At 37.4% G+C, this 26,553-nt stretch overlaps 1 protein-coding gene across 11 annotated transcripts in view; it reads left to right on the top strand.

The window, feature by feature from the left end:
• The window catches only part of MPDZ (multiple PDZ domain crumbs cell polarity complex component), a 228,186-nt gene that overhangs the window by 711 nt on the left and 200,922 nt on the right, over positions 1–26,553 (top strand). The window lies entirely within an intron of this gene.

Raw genomic sequence — 26,553 nt, 5'->3', positions numbered from 1 at the left:
CCCTCCATGACTGTTGGCTACTGTGCCCAGTAAAAGCAGCTGGAAAGTGGAATGTGCTTCTGGGGTGATTATTTTTTTTTTCCTGTTCATGAAATAATGGAGACACAAAGTCACCAGCTATGAAGGAAACTCCTCTCTCTTCTACTGATGGAGAGACATAAGAAACCTGAAAAGCAATCAGCCCTGCCTATAAATCATGTTTGGTGGGCAGCCCTATTATTAACTGTTCCTTTTGTGTCTCCCCATAACAATTTGGTTTCTATAGTTGTTTGACATGGTCTTTCTTACCTGATTTTGTGGCAATTGAAACATGAGTAGTATAATGGAAAGAAAATTCACTTTAGACTCAAGAGAACTGGATTTGAATCCAGATTCTAGTGCTCCTTTCTAGCCTCATTACTATGGGCCGGTCCCTGAGGCTGACCAGTAAAAAGGAGAAGGCATGAGAGTTGCACTGCCCCATAGTGAAGAAAGTGCTTTGTAAATCCTAAAGTTCCACATAAATGGCCATGATGATGATGAGAATTTTGGCAGCGATTAATGGAGGAAATATTTGTTAGGGTTTTAGAGGTTACACAGCTATTAATGTCAATTAATCTGGCTAATGTTTAGTTACAAACTTAGTAACATTTGGGATGGCAATTGCATGGAATAAATGAGAGCTCTATAAACCTTAAAGTACTGTATAAATGAGTATTATCATCACTATTACTGCACCAATATTTGACTTTCTTAAATTGAACTAAGACTATTCCAGTATAAAACATCGTGAGTGGTAACACACTATACTCATGTCTCTGGGAATGGCTTGGCCCATGTATTGAACCTATTGAGAGACAGACCAATTTACTTAGGATAGCCAGATGGGTCCTGCCCAAGTAGAGAGGACCAATTAAGGCCATTTCAAGTTTGGCAAACCAGATGTCTCACAAATACCCTATAATGGGTTCATTGTTTAATTTAGTTAAGGTAGCCAGCCTTAAGCAAAAATGAAGTCGATAAAATGTGTTTTTGATAATGCCTTCCCTAGGAAAAGTTGATGAAGAACAGCTTTATGCATGGTCTTATCAACATTTTAATTTTATCGATATGTGTATAGTATGGCAAACACATACCTGTCTTTTTTACTTTTCTTTTTTGTTTCTCTTTCCTCTTTTTTTTTTTCCTTTTTCTTGGATTAGTTTGCTAGAATTGGATTTGGAAAGACCAGGGTTTCAATCCTACTTCTCCTGTTTATTATGTATATGACCAAGGGCAAGTCAGCCTCTCTATGCCTCAGACTCTTCATCTGTGAAGTGGGGGCAATAACACCTGTAATACTTGTCTTACAGGGTTGTTGTGAGGATCAGGTGATAGAATGTAGGTAAAGTACTTTACAAACCTTTAAGCATTATATTGATAGGTCTTATTATTATTCCTTTTCCGATTGCTTTTAGTTCCTCTGGAAGGCCAAATTATTGAATAGGTAGGAGAGGGAGCAAGAGTAGTTGCTAATTCGTTGGGGAGAGTTGTTTTCAACATCTTTTAAATTTCATTATATGCAAGGTCCTACTTTATCTGTACCTAATGCCAGCTCTGTGCCTCATGATCACCAAAGGGTGATGTAGTCTTGCCCCAGAGCAATTGTGTACATCATCTTTATAGCCTGGAGGCATACCAAGAGACCCATAGGAGTTCCATGGAGTGCAATTTTGGACACAGAAAGTCCTGAGTGATTAGTTTTAGCCTACAGCTGCCACAGGGGATCTGTTTCCAAAATGGACTGGCTCCAGAGATCTAAAGGGAGAGGGAAAGAGATGGTAGAAGTTAGGGGAGAGGAAAATTGTTAGATTCTTTGGAGAAGTAGTTAAGGATTTTAGTTTGTATTTCGAAATTGCCCCCATTCCACTGAGGATCCTTTAGAAGTCACTGTGGTTTAGTAGTGAGAATGCCAAATTTGGAAGCTTGACTAGAAGACCTCCAGGGTCCTTTGCAGTTCTAAATCCAGGATCCTATCATCCTGTTTTAATAAGCTTCCCTGTAGTGACTGTGGGTCACCTGAGTTCTCTTCCCTATCCTGTTGGTTTCTGTGAGTACATAAGTATGGATTCCTCAGATGGTGGCACCATTAATTCATTTCAGTCTGAGAAACATTTTCTCAGAGCTTGCTAGGTGCAAAGACACCCATGGGACATAAGACTCTGGGATAACCAGTTGTATGTTTTCCATCTGAGTTTGTTCTAGGACATTATTATTTGTATCTCAGCATTCTACATTCCTGACCCAACAAAACTATGCTGATATCTTGATAGTCAGAGGATTTAGAGCTGGAAGAGTCATTAGAAGTTGTCTAGTCTCAGATAAGGAATCTGAAGACCAAAGTGGTAAAATGACAAGTGTGAAATCATGAAAAAAATAAGTAGCAGAGTTGGTGTTTGAACCTAGGACATCTGACTCCAAATTTAGTCAGTTTTCCACACTCCTACTGTGCCTGATGTCCTACTGTATATAAAAAACAATTTCTAAATATACATTTCTGTGCGTAGATGGTTGGATTTTTACCAATTTCTAAATATTGATTGTATCCATAAATGGGCCTTACATAAAATGCACTGTGGTTAAGTGGTCTTTGGTTAATTCAGATTCCCAATTGTGTTTTTTAAGAATGGAATAGCTGTAAAGTGGATATGGTCATTGTTTTTATTTGTGGACTTCTTCCAAACCTTATATGTGATGTCACTTGGCCTATTTATTCACTGTATCTGTCCACAACCTCCCTTTTTGTACTGATTTTTCTGGTTCTCTTATTGAATTGCAAGAGATATTATAGGCTCCTCCAAACAGGAAATTAACTCTTAGATTTTTTTAAAGGGGTTTATTACAAATTAGGATAGGGAGTTGTGCTATTCTATCGAGTATGAAAACAAATAACAAGGGAATATTACAAATTAATGTAGATATTTTCAGCCATCTCCATCTTCTGTGCCCATTTTCTTGCTTTTATTTCCTTCCTGATCCTTTTTTTTCCTTCTGATTGAAGATTATTCTTCTGGATTTTCACAGATTCACAGAATTTTAGAGTTGGAAGTGACCTCCCCAGCCATCTAGTCCAAAGCATACGTTAAAGGAATTCCCACTATAACATTCATGACAAATGGTCAGCCAGCTTCTGCTTAAATACTTCCAAGGAGCAGGAACCCATCACCACTCAGGGCAGTCCATTACCCTTTTGGACAAGTCTAAATATTAGGAAGTTTTTCCTGACTTTGAGCCTAAATTTCCTCTTTGAAACTTTCACCTGTAGTTTTTGGTCCTGTGGTCTGGGATCAAAGAGAAAGGTCTAATTTCTCTTCCATATAATAGCCCTTCAATTACTTAAAAATGCCTAACACCCCTCTCCCTCTGCCACATACACCTAAGGCTTCTTTCTCTGACCTAAAGATTTTCATTTTCTTTAACCACTTCTTATATGACATGATATGACAGGCACTCAGGGCCCTTTACCATTCTGGTTGCCCTCTTCTGGATCCTCCAGCTTATCAATGCTATTTATAGTTGCTAGAACTGAACACACTTAAAATGAGGTCTGATGAGGGTAGAGTACTATGGGACCATCTACTCCTGGAAACAATGCCTCTTTTAATGCAGTTCAAGGACACATTAACTTTTCTAGGGCCACGTCACAGAACTGATTTATACTGAGAATACAGTCTATCTAAAACCCCAGATCGTTTTCAGAATAATTGTTGTCTGACCATTATTCCACCATCTTGTAAAGCTGATTTTTTTGTACTCAGGTGTAAAACTTGACCTTTGTCTCTATTGCCTGTCAGGATCTCTTTAGATTGTGAGTGTGTCATCTTTTGTTTTAGCTATTCTTCCCAGCGTGGTGTCATCCAGACACTTGATGAGAATGCTTTCTAGATGTTTATCTACATCATTGAGATAAGTATTAAAATAGCATTTGGGGGCAAGCACAGATACCTTAGGTTTTGTTTTTGAACATCTGTTTTTAAAACTTTGAGTTCCAAATTCTCTCCCCTCTTCCTTTCCCACCCACCCTCCATAAGAGGTCAAGCAATTCAACATAGGCCACATGCTTATCACTTATCACGTAAGTATAACCCTTCCACAATACTCATGTTGTGAAAGACTAACTATATTTTGCTCCTTCCTAACCTATCCCCCTTTATCCAATTTTCTCCCTTGACCCTGTCCCTTTTGGAAAGTGTTTTTGATTACCTCCTCCCCCATCTGCCCTCCCTTCTATCATCCCTCCTTTTTTATCTTCTTCCTCCTTCTTTCCTGTGGGGTAAGATACCCCAATTGAGTGTGTATGGTATTCTCTCTTAAGGCCAAATCTGATGAGAGCAAGATTCACTCATTCCCCCTCACCTGCCCCCTCTTTCCTTCCTACAGAACTGCTTTTTCTTGCCACTTTTATGCAGGATAATTTACCCCATTCTATCTCTCCCTTTCTCCCTCTCTCAATATATTCCTCTCTCATCCCTTAATTTGATTTTATTTCTTTTAGATATCATCCCTTCATCTTCAACTCACCCTGTGCCCTCTCTCTCTCTCTCTCTCTCTCTCTCTCTCTCTCTCTATATATATATATATATATATATATATATATACATACATACATATTTACATACATACACACACATATACATATACACACACATATATGTATGTGTATATATATATATATATATGCATATTCCCTTTAGATACCCTAATACTGAGGTCTCATGAATCAAACATATCATCTTTCCATGTAGGAATGTAAACAAAACAGTTCAACTTTAGTAAGTCCCTTGTGATTTCTTTTTCTTGATTACCTTTTCTTGCTTCTCTTGATTCTTGTGTTTGAAAGTCAAATTTTCTATTCAGCTCTGGTCTTTTCACTGAGAAAGCTTGAAAGTCCCCCATTTTATTGAAAGTCCATATTTTGCCTTGGAGCATGATACTCAGTTTTGCTGGGTAGGTGATTCTAGGTTTTAATCCTAGCTCCATTGACCTCCGGAATATCGTATTCCAAGCCCTGTGATCTCTTAATGTAGAAGTTGCCAGGTCTTGGATTATTCTGATTGTGTTTCCACGATACTCAAATTGTTTCTTTCTGGCTGCTTGCAGTATTTTCTCCTTGATCTGGGAGCTCTGGAATTTGGCAACAATATTCCTAGGAGATTTTTATTTGGGATCTATTTGAGGAGGTGATTGGTGAATTCTTTCAATTTCTATTTTGCCCTGTGGCTCTGGAATATCAGGGCAGTGCTCCTTGATAATTTCTTGAAAGATGATATCTAGGCTCTTTTTTTATCATGGCTTTGAGGTAATCCAATAATTTTTAAATTATCTCTCCTGGATCTATTTTCCAGGTCAGTGATTTTTCCAATGAGATATTTCACATTGTCTTCCACTTTTTCATTCCTTTGGTTCTGTTTTATAATATCTTGACTTCTCATCAAGTCACTAGCTTTTACTTGCTCCAATCTAATTTTTAAGATAGTATTTTCTTCAGTGGTCTTTTGGACCTCTTTTTCCATTTGGCTAATTCTGCCTTTCAAGGCATTCTTCTCCTCATTGGCTTTTTGGAGCTCTTTTGCCATTTGAGTTAGTCTATTTTTTAAGGTGTTGTTTTCTTCAGTATATTTTTCAGTATTTTTTTGGGTCTTCTTTAGCCAGTCATTGACTTGTTTTTCATGGTTTTCTCGCATCCTTCTCATTTCTCTTCCCAATTTTTCCTCTACTTCTCTAACTTGCTTTTCCAAATCCTTTTTGAGCTCTTCCATGGCCTGAGACCAGTTCATGCTTTTCTTGGAGGCTTTTGTTGTAGGCTCTGTGACTGTTGACTTCTTCTGGCTGTATGTTTTGGTCTTCTTTGTCACCAGTGAAAGATTCCAAAGTCTGAGACTGAATCTGTGTGTGTTTTCGCTGCCTGGCCATGTTCCCAGCCAACTTACTTGACCCTTGAGTTTTTCAGCAGGGTATGACTGCTTGTAGAGTAAAGATTTCTATGTTCCAAGCTTGGGGGCATGTGCTGTTGATTTCAGAGCTGTTACAACCAGCTCTGCCACACCAGCACTCCTCCTTCCCCAAGAACCCCCTACCCGGACTGGACTTAGATCTTCAGCAGGCTCTGCACTCCTGCTCTGATCTGCCAGTTAATTCTTCCCACCAGGTAACCCTGGGGCCCGAAGCAACTGCAGCTGTAGTTCTGTAGCTGCCCCACCTCCCCTGCTCCCGGGGCCGTTGCTGAACAGAGAACTCTATCCCCCTGTCCCCAGCAGCTTTTTCCACTAACCTTCTCTGTGGTCTTTGTTGTTTGTGGGTTGAGAAGTCTGGTAACTGCTGCAGCTCACTGATTCAGGGCGCTAGGGCACGCTCCACATGGCTCCTGGTCTGGTTGGTCCGCAGGGCTCACACTGGGCTCTGCTCCTCTCTGCTCCACTCCCAGCTCTGTGCTCGAAAGACGTCACCCAGAGACCATCCAGGCTATCCTGGGCTAGAGCCCTGCTTCCCTCTGCTATTTTGTGGGTTCTGCAGTTCTAGAATTCGTTCAGAGCCATTTTTATAGGATTTTGGAGGGACTTGGTGGGGAGCTCACGCTAGTCCCTGCTTTCCAGCCATCTTGGCTCTGCCCCCCCCCCCCCCCCCCCCCCCCCCCCCCCCCCGCACAGATACCTTAGGTGCTCAATGGACACCTGCTATGATGACCTTGTGCTATTAACAAAACTACTCTTTGAGTTCTGTATCAATCTAATTGTATTAACTGTTTCTTCCACATGTCTCCATCTTTCCTCCAGGCATAGTATGAGATACTTTTATCAAAACTTTTGCTAAAATCTAGATACATTCTATCTGTAGCATTCCCCTCATCTATTATTTAAGTGATTATGTCAGAACAAGGAAATGAAGTTAGTTTGGCCTCACCTGTTATTTGTTTTCGTATATGTTACGTATTTTATATATTATATACTTAAAACTATTTTGAACTGGACAAACATGAACATTTTAATGTGGAAAACACAGAAAGAGAATATTGCATGCAAAATTGTGACTTCATTATGTACTGCTTGGTGTTTTTACAAAGTATATAATAAATTAAAAATATTTCAGACCTGCCTTGATTGTCTTTTTCCCACTCTCTCTCTTCCCCACTCCCACCCCATTACAATCATTACAACCATTTCCCATTAAAAAAAAAACCAAACCAAATCAAACCAAACACAACTTTTTTTTGTAACCAGTTAGCACAGTTAAACAAAAGATCCACCAATGGACATGTCTGTGTGTGTATGTCTCATTCTGCATCTGGTTGAAGCCATGTTGGCCTCTTGTAATCATTACTTTTCTTTCTATATATCTACCAACCATGTCTTTAATGACCTAGTCTAGAATTTTTCTAGTAGTCAAAATTAAACTCACTGATCTACAGTGTGTAGACTATACTTCTATTGCTCTTACCTTTTTCTTAGAAAATTAGGACAATATTTCCCCCCAATTTTGTGGTACCACTCTCATTTAACATGCAGTGACTCAGCAGTTTTCTGAGTACCAAGATGATTAATTCATGTGGGCCAGGTGACATAAATTCCACATGGGCAGCTAGGTACTCTCTTACTATCTTCTGACTTATCTTGGACATGAACTCCTACTTTTTTCTTGTGAGTTTAAGGGCTGAGGTCATTCTCGTTTGGCAGAGAAAATAGAATCAAAAGAATTGAGCAGCTTGTCTCAGTCAACCTGCTGTTGTGTTTTAGATATCGGTCTCAAACCATTAGCAAAGCTATACTTTTTTTTAAGTTCTTATGGAATCTCTTGTTATGCTTTCCTTGTTTCTCAAGTCTTTCACAGTGAGCTTTCTCAGTTCTAGGAAGAATTGGGCCTTGCCTCCCACCTTTTTTTTGTTAATGAAATTGAGTTTTCACTCCATGTCCTACTCAAGATTTTTCTAGTTTGGATTTAATATTTGTTCCTACTAAAATGCTATGTTGAGCCCTTTCTTGGAAAAATTGGTGATTTAACTTCTTAGAAGGTATTTCTCCTCTCAACCAGTCAAAAAAAGCTAGTATGGTCTCACTTAATACAGCATTGATATGATAAGATGCAACTATAGAAAAAACCTGGGATTAGGAATCCAAGTCCACATTCTGCTGTTTACTAGTTTTATGTTGTCTCACAAGTCATAGAACTTCTCAGAGGCTCAGATTCTTCATCTATAAAATGAGAAGATTGGATTAGATGGTCTCTAATGTTCCTTCCAGCTCTGAATCCAACTATCCTATGATCTAAGTCCATTGAGCTCTACAGGGAGAGAAGTAATTCTTTCTGTTGCACTCTATTCTGTTCAGACCACATCCAGAACATTATGTTCAATTTGGGCTGTTATACTTTAGAAGAGATAACTAACAATCTAGAGTACATGGCAGTGAGGAAGCAGAGAGACCACCAGGCTGGTGAAGAAATTATAAATCAGGCTTATGAGTATATTGATGAAAAAAAATGGAGAATATAAACCTAAAGAAGAAAAGGCTTCAGGAGAACATGATAGTAGTCATGAATTAATCAGTCAATATTTATTATTTGAAGGGCTATCACATGGCAGCCCGCTTAGACTTACTATTCCTACTGCTGGAAGTTATAGGGAGGTGAATTTCAGCTCAAAAGAAATTCTACTCAAGAGTTAGAGCCATCCAAAGTGGAATAGGAGGCCTTGGAGTGATAGTGAGTTCCTTGTCACTATAGACCTTTAAATGCTAGATGACAACTTACTGGGAATTTGGTAGATGAGATTAATAATTTAGGTCGAGGTTGGCCCAGATCATTTCTGAGGTCCCTTCCAACTCTGGTCATATAATTCTTTGATTCTTCCTTTTATTTTTTATTTTTATGAAGTGATTCCAAATTGCACAACTGATACTCTTTGAGTATGGAGTTGTCTTCTCTTCCCTTATAGCTCTAGACAAGCATTTGGGTTTACTTCTGGACTACATGGTTTAAGCCGCCATGATCCTTAGAGCTCTACTTCATGTGCTGCTGGTTACTGTATCTCTCTAAGGCCTTTTTTTTTTCATTCAAAGCCTACTGTCTCTTGCTCTGGTTCTACTCTTCTGTCTCACTTCCTGGTGGAATGGCCAGCTGGGCTGACATAACAGATGTAGCTCTGGGCCAAAATGAGCAATGACTATTTTCCTTTTCCTTTCGCCTTGATACATTGCATTTATTCCAAGCTTCTGAGCTCACTCCTGCTTCGGTCTTGCTTCTAGGACCCAGGTTTTTGACCTGGTATTTGTGGAGGATTCTGTGGATAGGTTTTAGGGGGTGCATGAACTTGAATAGGAAAAAAAAGTTACATCTTTATTTTTGCTAGCCTCTCACTGAGATTTGTCATTTCCTTCAATTATATGGGCAGGAAACAGTATTCTGAGAAGGGGTTCATTTGCTTCCACTAGACTGGCAAAAGGATACATGAGAAACAGTAAAGATAAAGAGTCCCTGTTTAGGGAATAACTTGTATGCATTTAATTTTTCACCATATACGAAGAAAAAAAAACAAATGCTATCTTTAACCACATAGCAAATAATTCCAATGTGTGAAAAAAGTAGGTTTACATTTTTCTTTGCCTCATCTTTATACAGTTGTAGAGGTTAGAGATGGGAGAGACATTAGGGATCACTTAGTTCAATCCCTTCATTTTATAGGTGAGGAAAACTGAGACCTAGAAAGGTTGTTGCTTGTTCAAGGTCACTACAGAAAAAATTTGTTCTTCTTCCTTCATTTTTGAAGAGGATTAGTGATATATCATGGGTTGATGTCTTGACTAGTGACTGAATTGGATTTAAGTGAGACACAAAGTCATCAGTTTCACTCTTTTTTTCAGAGTCATTGAAGTTTAGTGGCAATACAAAAGTCAAGATAGCTGGAGTTGGCCCAGGATGCAGAAGATGATCTTGGCATCTTTGATGTCTGATCAAGCTCTAAGCACTGCTTAGCCACCTTCATGGCCTCTGGAACAAATTGTTCTCATATGCCTGGTTGCTTGGGGGAGACATCCCCTAACTCATCATTGGGTTTGAGGCTTGTCAGTTACCCTCAGCCAGTTTTAGTCTGTCAAAACAGTTTTATCAGGTGTGGGTGCTGCACATGCTACAGCTTCTTGGAGACACAAATGTTCAAGGTCACACAGGAAATTAGTTGTTTAGCTGATGGAATTTAGACTTCTGCCCTCTGGACTCTAAATCTAGGGACCATTCTACTTCTCTACACTGTGTTTTTCTAACATTGCTCCTCACATATACACCTCCTTTTTTCCTGATCCATCCCAGACTAATCCTTGCTAACCTTAGCTACATCAATAAACAACAAGTATTTATGGAGACTAAACTCTAAAGTATTGCCTGATTAGGATTAAGAATATTGACCCCATCTGAATTTTTTTAAGTAGAGCTTGAATCAAGTACTATAGTGAAGACAATAATCATCACATACTTAGAACCAGATGGGAGAGTTCAAGATAAGAAATGCTATCCTAATTATTGAGGAGAATAGGTTGTATTGTGAGTTCTTTGTGGACTTCTGTTTACATTTGTCACCTTATAAAATTATTTAATTCAGTTCAACAAACTATTATTAAACACCTGCTGTGTTTGGCACTAGGTATTCATTGATTTAAAATGACACGGGTCTGCCTTCAAGGAGTTTACAATATAATGGGGCTAGAATATGACTAGAATAGTATTTGAAGGGGCGTAATGGGAAATAAAGCTAGAAAGGGAAGATTGAAGGCCAATTGCGGAGGGTCCCAAATGCCAGGTTAAAGAGTTTATATTTTATCCTATAGGCAGTTGAGAGCCACTGAGGTTGGCTTCAGCTATTTAAAGAAGATTAATTTGATGGGAAATATGCTTTTAAGGGTTAAGAGGCTGGATTTTGAGAAACTAGTTAGGCCCTTACTATTTAGGCTGGGAGTAATAAGGGCCTGAACTATCAAGATGGAAGTGTGAGTGGAGAGATTCACTAGCTCTAAATGAAATGGCAAAATGAAATAGTCATCTGAATACCTCGGGCAAAAATCCCATTTGCCAGTGGATTATTGTCATAATAAAAGTTGCTTTATAACCTTAATATTTGCATTTGTTCCTTTGAGTACTGTAATGAAATACACTTAATGAATGTAGTTAAACAGTAGATGAGTTAATTAAGAATCAAATAGTCAACTTTATTGAAAGACAATGAGACCCTTTTAAATGTTTCTGTGAGAGCTTACCATTCGGATGCCTGTGATTAGCACTACAAAAATACAAAAGATAACTGGAATGGCATGCATGCATGTGTGCATGTACATGTATATGTACATATATATGATGCATGAGTTCATGTTAAGTGTTGTAGAATACATGAATTCATATTTATGGAGATTTAATTATCTGATACTTCTTGATCTTATGTTTTCCTTTGAGTATCATCAACCTATCTGTAGAGATTCACATCCATTTTGGTATTTTTCTGAAGTATTTTCTTATCTGGACTCTTAGGAATCTTTCCATTGAGATATAAGCTGTTATGGGAGAGGGAACAGTGGTTCTGTAAGCAGGGGACCTGAATGTGAGTCTCACTTCTGATGCTGCTTGTACAGTCTTGGGAAAGCCTTTTTATCTCTCTGGGCCTTAGTTTCTCCCTCTGTAACATAAGGGAGTTGGATTAGATGACTTCGGAGGACCTTTTCCTGCTCTGTGTTTGTGATCTATACTGCTAACTTTCATGAGTTAGTTCTCAGACTACCACTGACATACATGGTCACCAGCAGGTGCTAACTATTGCCTTAAGGCCTTCAGAGAAAGTCTGCCTATGATCACAATATCAAATTTTAAAAAACCAAAATCTTCCCATTTAATTCCAGGGAACAAAGGTTATTTTCCTCTTGGGTGTGTATTCTTTTGAATTTCACAGAAGACAAAAACGATGAGCAAATTTTTGTTGTTATTGTTAGCAATGACATGTTCTGAGCCATTAACTTGTCTTGTACTATTGAGTAGATTTATGTGTACTAGAGACTTTTATGTTTGTATCCTCGGTGCCTACTACAATCCTGGCACATAGTAAGCACTTGATAATAAATAATAATATATAATGTAATAGTAAATCATGACATGTAAGTATATATAAATTCATATAAATATATAATAATAAATAACAATAAAATAATATATAAAATAAAATAATAAATGCTTATTGATTGATTGGTAGTAGAAAAGATGATGACTTAATTTAACTTTGGTAATAGAGCTACAGTTTAGATTATTTTACCCATTTACAATTTTTGAATAATTTTATTTTATTTTTTTTAAAAGAACAGTTCTTGGATATGCCATTGATGCATATCTTCATCCAATACTTTACTAAGGAACTTTGGAACTCAACAATAAACATATTAAGTGCATACAGTAATGTTGTAACTATGTTGTCTATCATTGGTTGATAGAAAGACCTCACTGTTTTCCACTGTCTTTTAAAAGCAATTTAGATTTCATATTTGTTTCATTACTTAGATGCTTCAAAAGTCCACATATGAAATTTTGTTCTATTGGCAAATAGAATAGTATGGACTAAATAGTAATAGCAAGGCCAAAACCAGAACACCCTACTTAAGCTTCATCTTTTAAAAAGTATACTTTAGATTCATTATATTTGTAATTTTTTATTCTTGAGTTTCTTAATTATCTATCATTTATTAATTTTTAATATCAGAAAATACTGTCTAAAATATTTTAAAGTTATTTTAAGGAATTTCTCAGATGATGCTATTTACAGACTCACCTTATTTCCTTTTTTAACACAGTTAAAAGATTGGCAGTTCAGAGGAATGCTGCTAATCTAGTTTAACTTCATTTTAGGAAAGCATTTGAAAAAAAATTTTCTCATATTAATTTTTTTGAAATAGATGCCATGATGCCGTTGAGAAATTATTACAGTTAGATAGAATGCGAGCTGTTTGCCTAGATGGACCTAAGGAAAGTTACTAATGGTTTATATTACCTTGGAGAGACCACTCCAAAGGAATGCCCCAGGGATCTGGTGCTTGGCCTTGGATTGTTTAACATTCTTATCAGTGTCTTGGGTAAAGGAATATATGCTACATATCAACTGATGATGCCAAGCTGGGAAACATAGCTAATATGGTGGATGACAGAGTTAGAATTCAAAAAGATTTTTACAAACTAGATTACTAGGCTAAATTTAAATAGATAAATTTTAATAAGACTCTATGTAAAGTCTGATTCTTGGGTTTGAAAAATAAACTTCAAAAGTCCAGAGTTGGAGGAGCATGACTCAGTAACTGTTCTGAAAAAGATCTGGGTGTTTTAGTAGACTCCAAGAAAGTTAATTTGAGTGTGTTGTGCTAAGGTGGGTTTAGTGTGTTGGCCTATGGAGGTGATAGCTTCCATTGTGCTTTGCCTTTATCAGACTGTCTGGAATAGTTTGTTCGGTTCTGGACACCATGCTTCAGAAAGGGCAGTGATAAGTTCAGAAACATCTAGAGGATGTTTGTGATCTAAGTTCATGCCATTCGAGGATTGAGGGATGCAAGAAAGTAGGGATACTTAGCCTGGAAAAAAGAAAACTCAGAGAAGAGACCTTAATTGATAATCTTGTTTAAGTATTTGAAGGGCTGTCATATAGGAGAGATGCTATTTGTCCTCTTTGTCCTTAGGGAGGCAGAAGTAGGAACAATAGAAGCTGCCAAGAGACAAACAGAGGCTTGATGTAAGGAAAAACTTTCTAGTGATTAGAGCTATCCAAAAATGGAATGAAATGTCTCAAAAGGTACTTGGATCTTAATCACTAGAAGTCTTCAAGAAAAAGTGGGATGTCTGCTGGTTGGGCACATTTAGAAGGCATTCTAGTTTAGCTTTGGCTTGGGGCTGACCAGAAATAGTAGGATTGTGTAGCAGATAGTTTATTCTTTCACTTACTCAGTTTAGGACAGAGATTAAGGCTTGTTATGTACATCAGTGTTCTCCAAAGTATGGGCCCATGGTCTGACCTCAAGAGATGTATGATTAACAAATCAAAATGTAGGAAGGTAGATCTTATCCCACCCTTCTTGCTCTTGGCAAGGTAGGGCTTGTTACCAACAGTCATACCTTGCCCCTACTCTCTGCCCCAATGCTCCTTGACTTTGCTAGCTATGCTGCTATGCAAGCTCTAAACCCTACCTTTTCCTGAGCTAGGCTTTGACCCCTTGGAAAAGTTCTCAAGTGCTACCTGGACACCCAAAGCAGCATCTGGCTAGGAGATACTGGGAAAACTCCCTCTTCCCCTCCTGCCCATCACCCTATTGCTTGGTAGGTACATCTAAGAGGGTAGGCTCTGAGCTAGGGGGTAGTATCTGGTGAGTAACAGTCCTGACTCCCCTGCCTTTTTTCAGGGATGTGTGTGGGAATGAGTCACCCAGGATAAGCAGGAAAGAATAGTTTGTGATCTTTAATGCAGACTTCATTATTGTTGTGCTTAAACCTGTGTCTCTTCCAAACCTGCCTCTTACTGTTGAGGATACCATTGTCTTTCCAGTCACCACCTGAGTGTCATCTTCAATTCTTTTCTCTCCCTTACCCAATATATCCAATAAGTTGGCAAATCTTGTCTGTTCTACCTCTGCATCTAATGATGATGATGATAATAATAATAGATAGCTAGCATTTACATAATGCTTTAAGATTTGCAAAGCTTTTTAGATAATTATATCATTTGTTCCTCGAAACAGCCTTGTGAGGAAGGTGCTATTACTATTATTCTATTTTACAGATAAGAAATTTGAGGCGAAGAGGAGTTAAGTTGACTTGCCAAGTTTAACATAGCCAAGAGTCCAGTTAGACTTGAATTTAGATCTTTGGAGCCCCAGATTTAGCACTCTATCCCCTATGCTACCTGCTATCTTTCTCATGTGCCCCTTTCTCTCTACTTATACAGCTACCACCTTAATTCAGCCCTCATCACCTTTTGCCTGAACTATTTCAATAATACCCTAGTTGTCTCTCCAATCCACATAGTTGCCAAAATTATTTTTCTAAAACTCAGGCCTGGCCTGGTCACTTCCCAACTCAGAATACTCCAGTGGCTCCCCTTTGATATTGAGATCAAATGTTATTTCATCTTTATTGTACTTGTCGAATTTATAGTTTTGTATATTATGGTGTCTATAATTATTAGTATAGTAGTACATATGTTATATATATAATTTATTGGAGTGTGTGCCCCTCAATTTTTTTACATAATCAAAAAAATCTGAAGACCATTGACATAGACTTTGGAAGTCATCTGCATAGAGATGGTAATTGAAGAGAACACCTAGGGAGAGAGTGTAGTGAGAAATGAAAAGGAACCAGAGGAGAAGGGAAAGGAAATATGGGAAGAGGAAAGGACAGACTATGTTTAGTATGCAGGAGAAGGATAATAATCTGTCAGAGATAACTGAGAAGGAGAGTTCTGACAAGCAGGAGGAGAACTAACAAAGAAAACCTAGAAGCCAAGGGAGAAAAGTGTGTAGGATGAGAACAACACTGTCCAACATTGTAGAAAAGTCAAGTAGGATGAGACGTGCAAAAAGGCTAGTCACTTAAGAGATTAAGAGATCATTGATCATCTTGAAGAGTTCCTTTGGTGGGCTACTTAAGTATCACAGTACTGATATTGATATGGTACTAATAACTGATATTTCTAACTCCAGCCGTATGTCTTTCACATATGGTTCAATTATATAAGATAAGTTTGGTTTCTTCACTAAATTTTTCCTCTGATGTCTCATGTTGTTCAGTCACGTTCAGTCTTTGTGACCCTGTTTGGAGTTTTCTTGGCAGAAAGAGAAACCACTGAAGTGGTTTGCCATTTCCTTCTCCAGTTCATTTTACAGATGAGGAATTGAGGCAAATAGAATTAAATGAATTGCTCAAAGTCACACAATTAATCAGTGTCTGAGGCCAGATTTGAACTTGGGAAGATGAGTCTTCCTGACTGCAGGCCTGTCACTCTATCCGCTATGCCATCTAGCTTCCCATTGAAACCTAGCTGCCCATGCTTTATGGTTTACAAAACACTTTGCTCTTGTTATCTCATTTGCTTCTCCCCAAACTGGTTAAAATAACAGATGTTTCATTGCTTAAAAAGCTTTCAATGCTTCAGTTAAATGTGAAATTCACACATGTGGAAAATGTATTTCACTCTAAGGTTTCCTTACCTTTTAGTACTGAAGATAGAGCTGTACAGGTTACCATCAACCCTTAGTATCTTTATCAGACCAATTACTTCATTAAGTTCTGCCTTGTTAGTTTAGAAATTGTATACCTTTTAAAATAACGACAACCCAACATGATAAATGAGGAACAGATTAGTGACTTAATATTTTCAATAAAGATAGGTCTATACTTTCAGAAGTTTTCTGAGTGCATTAATTATACCTGACCTACATCTAGAAACTTTTGTGTCTTTGAGAACTTGCCTGCCCTGGAAATAAAGTTTTTCTAAAGGTAGAAAGAAATAGAGCAGGGATTCTCAAAGTTTTTGGCCCCAGGACTCCTTTGCATTCTTAAAATAGAGGACCTCCCCAGTGCTTTTGTTTAGGGCAGTTATATCTATCCATATTTACCATATTAGAAATTTGTTAGAAAAATATTAGAAAATGTCTTAGTATTATGAAAATAATTTTGACCTCATGGACACCTTGAAAGTGTCTTGGGGACTCGAAGGGGTCCCGAGATCACGCTATGAGAACCACTGAAAGAGAGTTGAAGAGTAAATTTAATCATTGTAGCATTCAGTTTAGTCAAGAAGGTCCTCAACAACCTATTCTTACCATATTGCCTCACCTAGTAGCAAGGTTGGGTTATTTTTCTCCTTCCTTATCTGGATGATTGCCACAGTTTCATTCCAGAGCATTTTCCCTACCTCAGTTACTTCACTTAGGTGTGAGGACGTGATAATTATAGAGAAGGTCTGATTTTGGCTTTTATAAAAGTTTCATAAATCTTCAGTCTCTTAAGCCAAGATCTCTGATGCTTCATGGGTTTGTGAGCAGTGAGTTTATTTGTTAAGCATAGTATACATAACGGTTAAAAAGAAGTAGTCATTTTCAAGGTATGTGAGAGTTTTAGTACAAAGAAAAATATTCTCCAATGGGTCCAGAATATTAATAACTGATTACCAATCATAGAACCAAAGCAGTTACATTAAAATATCACACACATATGTATCTAAGTGTGTATATATGTATACACACATACGCACACTTATATGTATGTGTGCATATATACATATGTATGTAAATATATATATAATGGTTTCTCTTCAGGGGATTTACTGTCAGAAACTTCAGGCTGCTGTTTATGACTTGTGAACTTTGGATATTTATGCCTATCTAGTTTGACCAAAGGAAAGTCAGAAAAGTAAAAAACTTAAATTTAGGAGGAACTGATGGATGGGGAGAAACACAAAAGTCTAATTCTATATGATGAAGCCAGATGGTAAGGAGGGCAAGATATGATTGACTTATGCAAAAATGTAAATGGTGGAAGCCTTCCAGAAGAAGAGGAAAAGTTCTTAACAATAGGAGGAAAATAGTAGAAATTTCATGATTTTTAGCAGTAATGGAAAAAAAAACCACTGAAAATAACTAGTGGGAAACTTTTCCCCCCTTTTTTTGTTGATAGGTGGTGGGGCAGTCTATGAGGATGGACAACATTTTCTAAATTTTCTGCATTTTTTCCCCAGAGAGTAAGCATCTTTCACTTTCCCTCATATCTTCTCCCTAGGGAATCACTACTGAGGGATAATAGACAAAGCTAAGTGTTCTTCAGTACCAACACTGTTATTAGGGTTTCACAAACTAAAAGAAAAGCCTGGTCATCAAGTCGCTATAAGAGTCATAAGCAAAGTCTTCTGTGTCATTTCCTTTAGAAGCTTCAGGCCATGCTTTGAGTGCCAGAGGAAATCTTTGGAGTACTGATGCTTTTTATAAATACTAAGGCCTCATCTGCAGGGCCCCAATGGAAAATTGCCTCATCATTGGCAGGCAAAACAGCAATGGCAGGAGCAGCTAAGGTTGCAGCCAGAATAAATTTCTCTGGAGAGTTAACTGCTTTTGTAGATAAGCCCTTGTGAATTCTGCTTTGCAAAGCTAAGTCTCTAGTATTCCCTGCATATAAGATTTTGCACTTTGAAATATGTACCCAAGTACCCTGTGGTTAGGATAGGAGGTTTCTTTGGGGAATAGTGGCCTCAGGAGCACCCCCCCACGTTGGGATTGTTTGTAACACTTTAGGAGAGTCTTGTCCAGCTGGTCCATGTACAAAGCTGATGACTGATTCTGTTATAAAAAAATATACTTTTACATCTTGCGTCTTAGGTATGTAAACCAAAAACTTGGTATCATCAGATACTCAATTTTGAAAATCTAAATGACTATAAGAATGCTTAGAGAGAGGGAAAAAAAGCAAGAAGGGCCTAAATTATTCCCTTTTGTATAAAAAAGCATGTGGGTCAGTTTGCTAAGCCTCATATGGTGCAAGTTAGGGACGTGGACCATTACATTTAGAGGCTTACTTTTTCAGAGAAAAGAAATATACTTTGAATATTTTGGCCTAAAAGAAGATGACATAATATTTAGATGAGTAATAATTTATTTGAAAGTAAATGATAAATGATATTATTTTAAAATACATTTCACAAGTCATGTGCCTTTAGGAGGAGGTAGGGATCCAGCAAAATTTTGAGCAAGATTGCTGTATAAGTACTTACTTTAGGAGATCTGCTCTTTAGCAAAATGTTATATTTATAAAACTTATTGAGCAGAAAACAAAAATTTGACTTATGGCCAACTTATATTTAGTATAAAAGAACAAATATGCAGAGTCAAGATGATTGAGACCAAGTCACTATTTAGTGAAGTAAGGTGTTTATTGGTATAAATAGTTCTATTTTATGAGAAAAAAAAATCTCCATTATGTATAGAATGATATTGCATGATAATGATAATACATATAATATACATAAATTTCAGTGAAAGCTTTTAATAGTGGGAAGTGCATAGAGAAGGGAGTTTAATACTATTATATTTTGACCCAGTTCTTTGGAATTTATGAGTCATTGTCAAAAATTAATCTGTAAATCAAAACGGTATGAGTTTGGTTTATTTGTTTATAATATGCCACCTATTTTATTATTAGCTCCCATTTATTATTTGACTGATTATACAGCTTGTAAAGCTATCATTTTAATAAACACATAATTTGAACAATAATATTCTGTTAGAATTTAAGAAAATCTATATTTCACTAGCTATTTGAATTTAGACCTAGATATAATCATTGAATCTCAAAGTTCCAAGTGTCCTCAAAGGTTATTTAGTCCAATGCATACCAGAACAGGACTCTGCTCCAAAGTATGCCTGACGTTCCAATTGATGATAATCCAGCCTCTGATTATAGAACCTACTTTGAGAAATGAGACCACTGCTTTCAGAGGTAGAGAGCCCATCCCACTCTTGGACAGCTCTGATTGTTTGGAAGTTTTTCCCTTTTGTTGAGCCCAAATCTATATCTCTGAAGTTTCTTATTGCTCCTACTTCTGCCCTCAGAGAGCAAGAAAACCAGTCCTAGTCTACCTTCCCTGTGATAGCCCTTCCAGTACCTGGGCATCTATCATGTACCTCTTAGGTCAAGGGTTCTGCTTAACCTTTTTTGTGTAATGGTCTTCTCTGGGTTTAGTGAAGCCTATAGGATAATGTTTTTAAACAGATAAAATAAAATACACAGAATTATGAAAGAATGCAACTATATTGAAATACAATTAGCAAAATAATTTTTAAAATGCATGGACCCCCTAAAATCTATTCATGGACCTTTAGGAGGTCTGTGGACCTCTGGTTAGAACTCTATGCTTAGATTTTTTTTCTTTTGCAAGCTAAACATCTCCAGTTCCTTCAGCTGATCTTCATATGGCATTGTCTTGATACCTGTTATGGTCATAGATCACTCTCCTCTGAATGTTCTGCCCTAATCAGTGACCCTGTGAGAATGTATTCCTCAGATAAGTGAACTGAGAATACAGATTTGTGAATTGTGTTGTCTGACATTTGGTTATTGATTTACCACTCCATTTTATTAAGGTGGGGTATGGATTTTGGCTACATCAATTATGATGATTATATTAAGAATAAATGATAGCAATTTGCTGTATATATACCAAAAAAGGGATTAGAAAGGGACACAGAAGATGCAAGTTAATATTCTTAAATAGTGGAGTGCCTTTGTGGTAGTTTACATATCTGGTGTCAAACTCTAGCTGCATATTGACTTATAAAAATACAAGTTAACTTACTTAGGTTTTATTGTATTTTTATTTATTTTATGCAGTCCTGTGTGTTTGACATATTTGTTCTGTATAATTTCATTTTATGATCTATTGAAATGTTTCTTGATAGTAAGATACTAACAAAATCAGCTTTCTGGAAGGATATTGGTAACCATATATATTTAGCATTAAGGATGAGAATATATTTAATATTAAAGACTTTATTACATTTGTGATATAGATCTAAATTAAATACAGCTCTTTTGTACAGTAGTATAATTTTTGGAAAAGGTATGAGTCTTCTATGTACAAAATTGAAAAATTGCAAATTGACCAGAAGTATATTTTTGGGTCAAGTTTTTGAAAGTGAAATTCGTAAGAACTGAAACTAAGAAAAAAGCTCAGTTTTTTAAAAGACAATGTTACATAGTGATAGTTTCTGTGATTTTCAAATAAGGTACCATTACTGCTATCCTGGAGTATGAATTATTACCAAAAATATGTTGTTGAGTATTGTCACCATGCCCAACTGACTTTATGATAAACTACCTACAAAGGAACACACAAGCTTTTATTTATCTGCTTACTAAATTGAAATAGAGTAAATAATAGGAGATTCTGAAGAGTAGCTGATTCACAGCTTACTCTTCAAGTCTGATTTTTTTTCTTTTAAACTAGAAGTTTTTTAAAGATAATTGTACACATTTATATTTTGGTTGTATTTTCTCATAATTGCCATTGTTATTTCCAATTAATTATTTTTTTGAGACTGGATCTCTCCGTGTCTCATTCAAGATAGGACAATGCCCACTTTGGCTCAATGGAGCTGCTGATGGAAATGGAAGCTTTCACCTAATCCCTTTTCTGACTTGGGTTAGCTTGGACCTCCTTAGGCCACCTGTTGGCCCATTCCCCCAATCCCTCCTAGGGGCTCACCATATCGGTACTGGATATAGTAGGGACATATGATCATGTTAGCCCTACTGTAGCTGAAAGAATTCACTGGCGTCAGGTTACCCAGTAGGAGACATTATAGGCAGGTACCACACTGGCTTGAAATGTTATTTTTAGTGTAAGCATATTTACTTGTTAGTCAAGACTTCATATATCATATATATTGGAATCATTGGAACTGTTAGCTTAAACCATCTAATACTATTACAGGGACATATTAGGCATTTAATAAATGCTTGTTGATTGATTGATATATTAAAAAGAAAGCCACACTCTGTAACATTGAAAAGAAAATTAAGGTTAAAAAAGCAAGAACATTTTCCACATGGTGGCAAGTAATTAATTCAACTGATATGTCTATTCTAGAACTGATAGAACTAACCTATTCTTTGAGAATTGTATACACTTAATTACTAGGAAATTCATCATATCTCTAGTAAATCTGTTACCATTTAAGAGTCTTATACATAGTCCTGTGTGCAGCAGAGGATGAAAACCTTCACTGGCTACAAATGATTCCACAGGTCAATAGATAGATACTATAACACCTACTTTTTGGCTAAATCATTGTCTTTATCATGATCATCATCATCATCATGGTAGTTCGTAGATATTTGTACCAGGGGTGCAGCCTCTGATAGGTAAACTTTCATCTTAACTTGCTTGGAACCATGCCATCTGCACAGCATGAGGCTTCTTCTCCTCATCGAATATATTCCAGTTCCCCCTTATGTGGTGGTATTCAGTTGTTCCAGTTATGTCTGACTTTTCATGACCTCATTTGGGGTTTTCTTGGCAGAGATACTGAAGTGGCTTGCCATTTCCTTCTCCAGCTCATTTTATAGATGAGAAAACTGGAGCACACAGAGTTGAGTTATTTGTCCAGGGTCACATAGCTAATAAGTATCTAAGGCCAGATTTGAACTCAGGAAGATTAGTCTTCCTGACTCCAGACCCAGCACTCTTATCTGCTTTGACACTTAGCTGCCCTTTGTGTGCTGTCTTCCTTTTTTTTAATATAAGCTCCTTGAAGGCTGGGATTATCTTGTTTGCTTTTATTTGCATCCTCAATGATAGTACCTGGCACGTTTATTAAATTTTCTATCTTTCTATCTATGTATATTTCAATCAATCAATAAATAAACATTTGTTAATATTTGTTGGGCTATGTACCAGGTACTGTGTTCAATAAACTCTGGGGATATAAAATGAAGAAAAACGAAGTCCCTGCTTTCAAGGAGTTTACAATCTAATGGAGGAGACAACATGCAAACAAATATATACAAAGTGAGATACACATGCGCATGCACACACACACATATGTAATGTGTATATATATAATAAATAGGATACAATTATTTATCCTTCATTTTGAAGAAGACCAATGACATCCCGAGATGATGTCTTGACTCATGCTTGAAATGGGATTTAAATGAGGCAGAGTTGTACAAAGTCCTCAGCCTCAGTCTTCCAGGGTCATCAAAGTTCAGTGGCAAGACAAAACTCAGGATCACTGGTGATAGCCCAAGATGCAGTGGATGACCTTGGCTATCTTTGATTTCTGACCAAGCTCTAAGTACTCCACAGTGTCTGCTTCAGCAAGCCACCTTCGTGATTATTGGACAAATTGTTGTCATCTGCCTGTTCTGTCAGGAGAAGTCTTCACATACTTGGAGTAGACATTCCGCTGACTCATTGACAAGTTTGAAGTCTGTTGGTTCCCCTCAACCTGGTTTAGCTCATCTGTCCAGATGTTTTTAACAGGGTATAATTGCATGCCCTGTAGCTTCTTGGAGTCACAAGGGAGAGTTGGATGAAGCTGGACACCAAAAGTGAGTGAGCATCCCTGAAAGACTCAGCAAGCCCTCACACCAGAGGTGCTTGTCTTCCCTGAACACCCCATACACCCCAGGAAATTGTTCAAAGAGCGAAGACACTCTCTCTCTCTCTCTCTCTCTCTCTCTCTCTCTCTCTCTCTCTCTCTCTCTCTCGTTTGTCTAGTTATCCCTAGTTCTAACAGAATTGGAATCAAATACTTAGGTGGCTGTGAATAGGAGATGTTACCTCTATTTTCTTCCCTGTACCCTGAATGACCTATACATATAGATATATATGTATCTATACATTTGCATGTGTAAACATGCATATATGCATGTTATATGTGTGTGTACATACATGCACACATGCACATATATGTGTGTATATATATATGGAGAACGAGAAGAGAGAGAGAGCTAGGCCACAATCAAATGAGGCAACCAATTTTCTGAAAATATGTAATATTATTTTTTCTGACATTTTAAGTGTGTTTTTGTCTTTAACGCATGTGAATTACAGTATCACTATGATTTCTTTGGAGATTTATTTATATAATCTTTCCATTCCAACTCCTGCCATTGTGCTAAAGCACTTCAGTCCATGTTGATATCCCCTCAGATGTCCTCAGCTAGCAGTTCGTTAATCTTCATTCAGCATTAGCTTCACGTAGAGATGATGTAGCTTGGTCTCATCATTACGCATAAATGTTCAGCTTTCATGATAGAAAGCTCTGATGTTCCTTTCTTTGTTCATGATTTTTTATCCTTCCATCTTCCCTTCTATTTTACTCTTCTTAAAACTATACTTCCTCCCCACTGTGACCTCCATTCACTCCATCCCTCTTGGTTTCCCAGACCTGCACTTCTACTCTGGCATTATTTTCCTTTTGTTGAATCTTCTTACGTTTAACCAGTTTTTTTAACCAGATTTTTCCAAAATCTTCTTACATTTAATCAGTTCATTTTTTAACACTGTCCTTTACTCTTGAATCCCTTCTTCTCTTAGTCATGACTGGTACCTCTCTGAGCCCCAGAGTTGGGTTTCTTCTAATATCTAAATTCTTTATTCCTACTAATGTGCTGCTTAATGCAACTAGAAGAAGTTCACACAACTCTGTTTTGTGGATCTACCACAAAAAAGTCTCATCTGGCTACATCCTAAACCTTTTATTCTTTCTTGATTGACTTTCTGTTGTAGCCTCAGTCCTTTTCTAAAACTTTTCTTTTCTCATCAGGCCACCTACATTTCTTCCTTATGCCCTTACTTCTTAAAACATCTATCCTTATATTTTGTGTAGACCTTAAAAGCCATCTTTTGTGATGGCCTCATTTCCAGTTTGACATCTCTAATCCATTCAACATCATCACCCCACCCCCATTCTTTTCTCAATTCCAGTTTCTAAGGAAGAGGTTTTCCTCCTCTTTGTCTAGGTGAACTTTTTCCACTATTTGGTTCTTTGTACACATTCCCTACTGTTTCCTTCATGGGTCTGTCCCTTTAATCACCCTTGCCTTCTCTCTAAACTTCAATCTCTCATTAGCCACTGTTTCCTTAGTTTGACTCCAAATTTGCCCAGATGTCCCCCTATCCAAAGACAAACCAAAAACCTTTATTTTACCATGCTATCCCCTCAAGCTATCAGCCTGTTCTCTTTCTTTTGCTTTCTAGTTACATGACTTGGAAAAACCAGCTGTCTGTCCTCATTATCTCCACTTCCCCACCTCCCACTGACTTTTCAAGTTTAGTTGTCTCCCCGCTGAAACTGTTTCCAACAGTTTCTTAATTTCTAAATCCAGTGGCTTATTCTCAATATTCTTCCTTCTAGACTTCTTTGCACTGTTTAACATTGTTGATCATCCTGTCTGCCTGGATCCTCTCACTTAGTGTAGGAGACTACAATTCTTTCTTTTCCTTGTCTTTCTTCCTGCTTTACTACTCCTCTCCGGTGTTCTTTGCAAGTTCATCATCCATTGCCTCTCCCTGAAGGATAGACATGCTGCATGGCTCTCCCATGGGCCCTCATCTCTTCTCTTTTTATACTTTCTTTTGATGATCTTATTAGCTCCCACAGGTTCAATTACTATCTCTTTGTAGATGATTCCCAAATCTGTATATTCGGCTCTAATTTCTCTCTTAAATTATACTCCCAATTCACCAGGAGTCAGCTGGACCAATCCATTTAGATGTTCCCTAGTCAACTCAAATTCAGCATATCCACAACAGAATTTATTATCTTTCCCCCAGACCCAGCTTTCTTCCTAACTTTGCTGTTTTTGGGAAGGGTACCACCATCTTTCCACACACCCATATTTTAAATCTCTGTCATTCTTGACTTTTTCTCATCCTTTCACCAATCTTGTGAATCCTATCTCAAGATTTTCAGATTTCTCTACCAAAACCACTCTAGATAGGTCCTTGTCACCTCTTACCTGAACTATTGCAAGAGCTTCATAAGTGGTCATCCCACCTCATCAGTCTTTTCCAATCCATCCTTCACACAGCTCCAAGTTGATATTCCTAAGACTTAGATGTGACCATGTCATTTCCCTACTCAAATTGCCTCCAGGATAAAATACAAAGTCCTTTGTTATTTAAGCCCTCCACAATCTGGCTTCGGCCTTCCTTTCCATGCTTATTTTACATTATTCCCCCTCACAACTCTATATTTCTGCCAAACTGGCTTACTTATAATTCCCAGTACATGGCATTTTGCTTCCTGTCCCCATGACTTTGCTCAGACTATGCCCTACCCCTGAAGGACTCCCTCCTCATTTTTTTGCATCATGAAATCTCTAGCTTCCTTGAAAGCACAAGTTGAGTACCTCTACCATCATGAGGCCTTTCCTGATCTCACTCATTGTTAGCACTCCTTCCTGGCCTCCAAATTACTTTATATTTGCTTTCTATATATTTTGTATTTAAAAAGTAATTTATATTGTATTCCTCTAGTAAAATGTGAGCTCTTTGAGAGTAGGGACTGTATTGTTTTTATTTTTCAACCAGAGGCATCTAGGTGGTACAGTGGATCCAATTATGGGCTTAGCATCAGGAAGACCTAAGTTCATACCTAGCCTCAGTTACTCACTAGGTGTGAATCTGGTCAAGTTACTTAAAATCTGTTTACCTCAGTTTTCTCAACTGTGAAATGGGGATAATGATAGCACATCATATGGTTGTTATGAAGATGAAATGAGATAACATTTGTAAAGCACTTAGCAGTGCCTGGTACAAAATAGGCACTATATAAATGCCTATGCCCTTCCCCTTCCTTTGCATCTTCAGGGCGTCGTATAGTGCCTTATTCCTAGTAGGCATTTAATGTATACTTGCCAAATGAATGAATTTCTGCATTATCTTGATGCATTACATGTTTCCAGAAATGATTTTCAAATTTCATACACAGGTGCTACACTTGGCTCAGTGTTCTTAAAATATTGATTATATTGACA

The sequence above is a fragment of the Trichosurus vulpecula genome, chromosome 9 (genome assembly GCF_011100635.1).
Source record: "Trichosurus vulpecula isolate mTriVul1 chromosome 9, mTriVul1.pri, whole genome shotgun sequence".
NCBI lineage: Eukaryota > Metazoa > Chordata > Mammalia > Diprotodontia > Phalangeridae > Trichosurus > Trichosurus vulpecula.
This window is presented reverse-complemented; position numbering and strand designations above follow the sequence as displayed.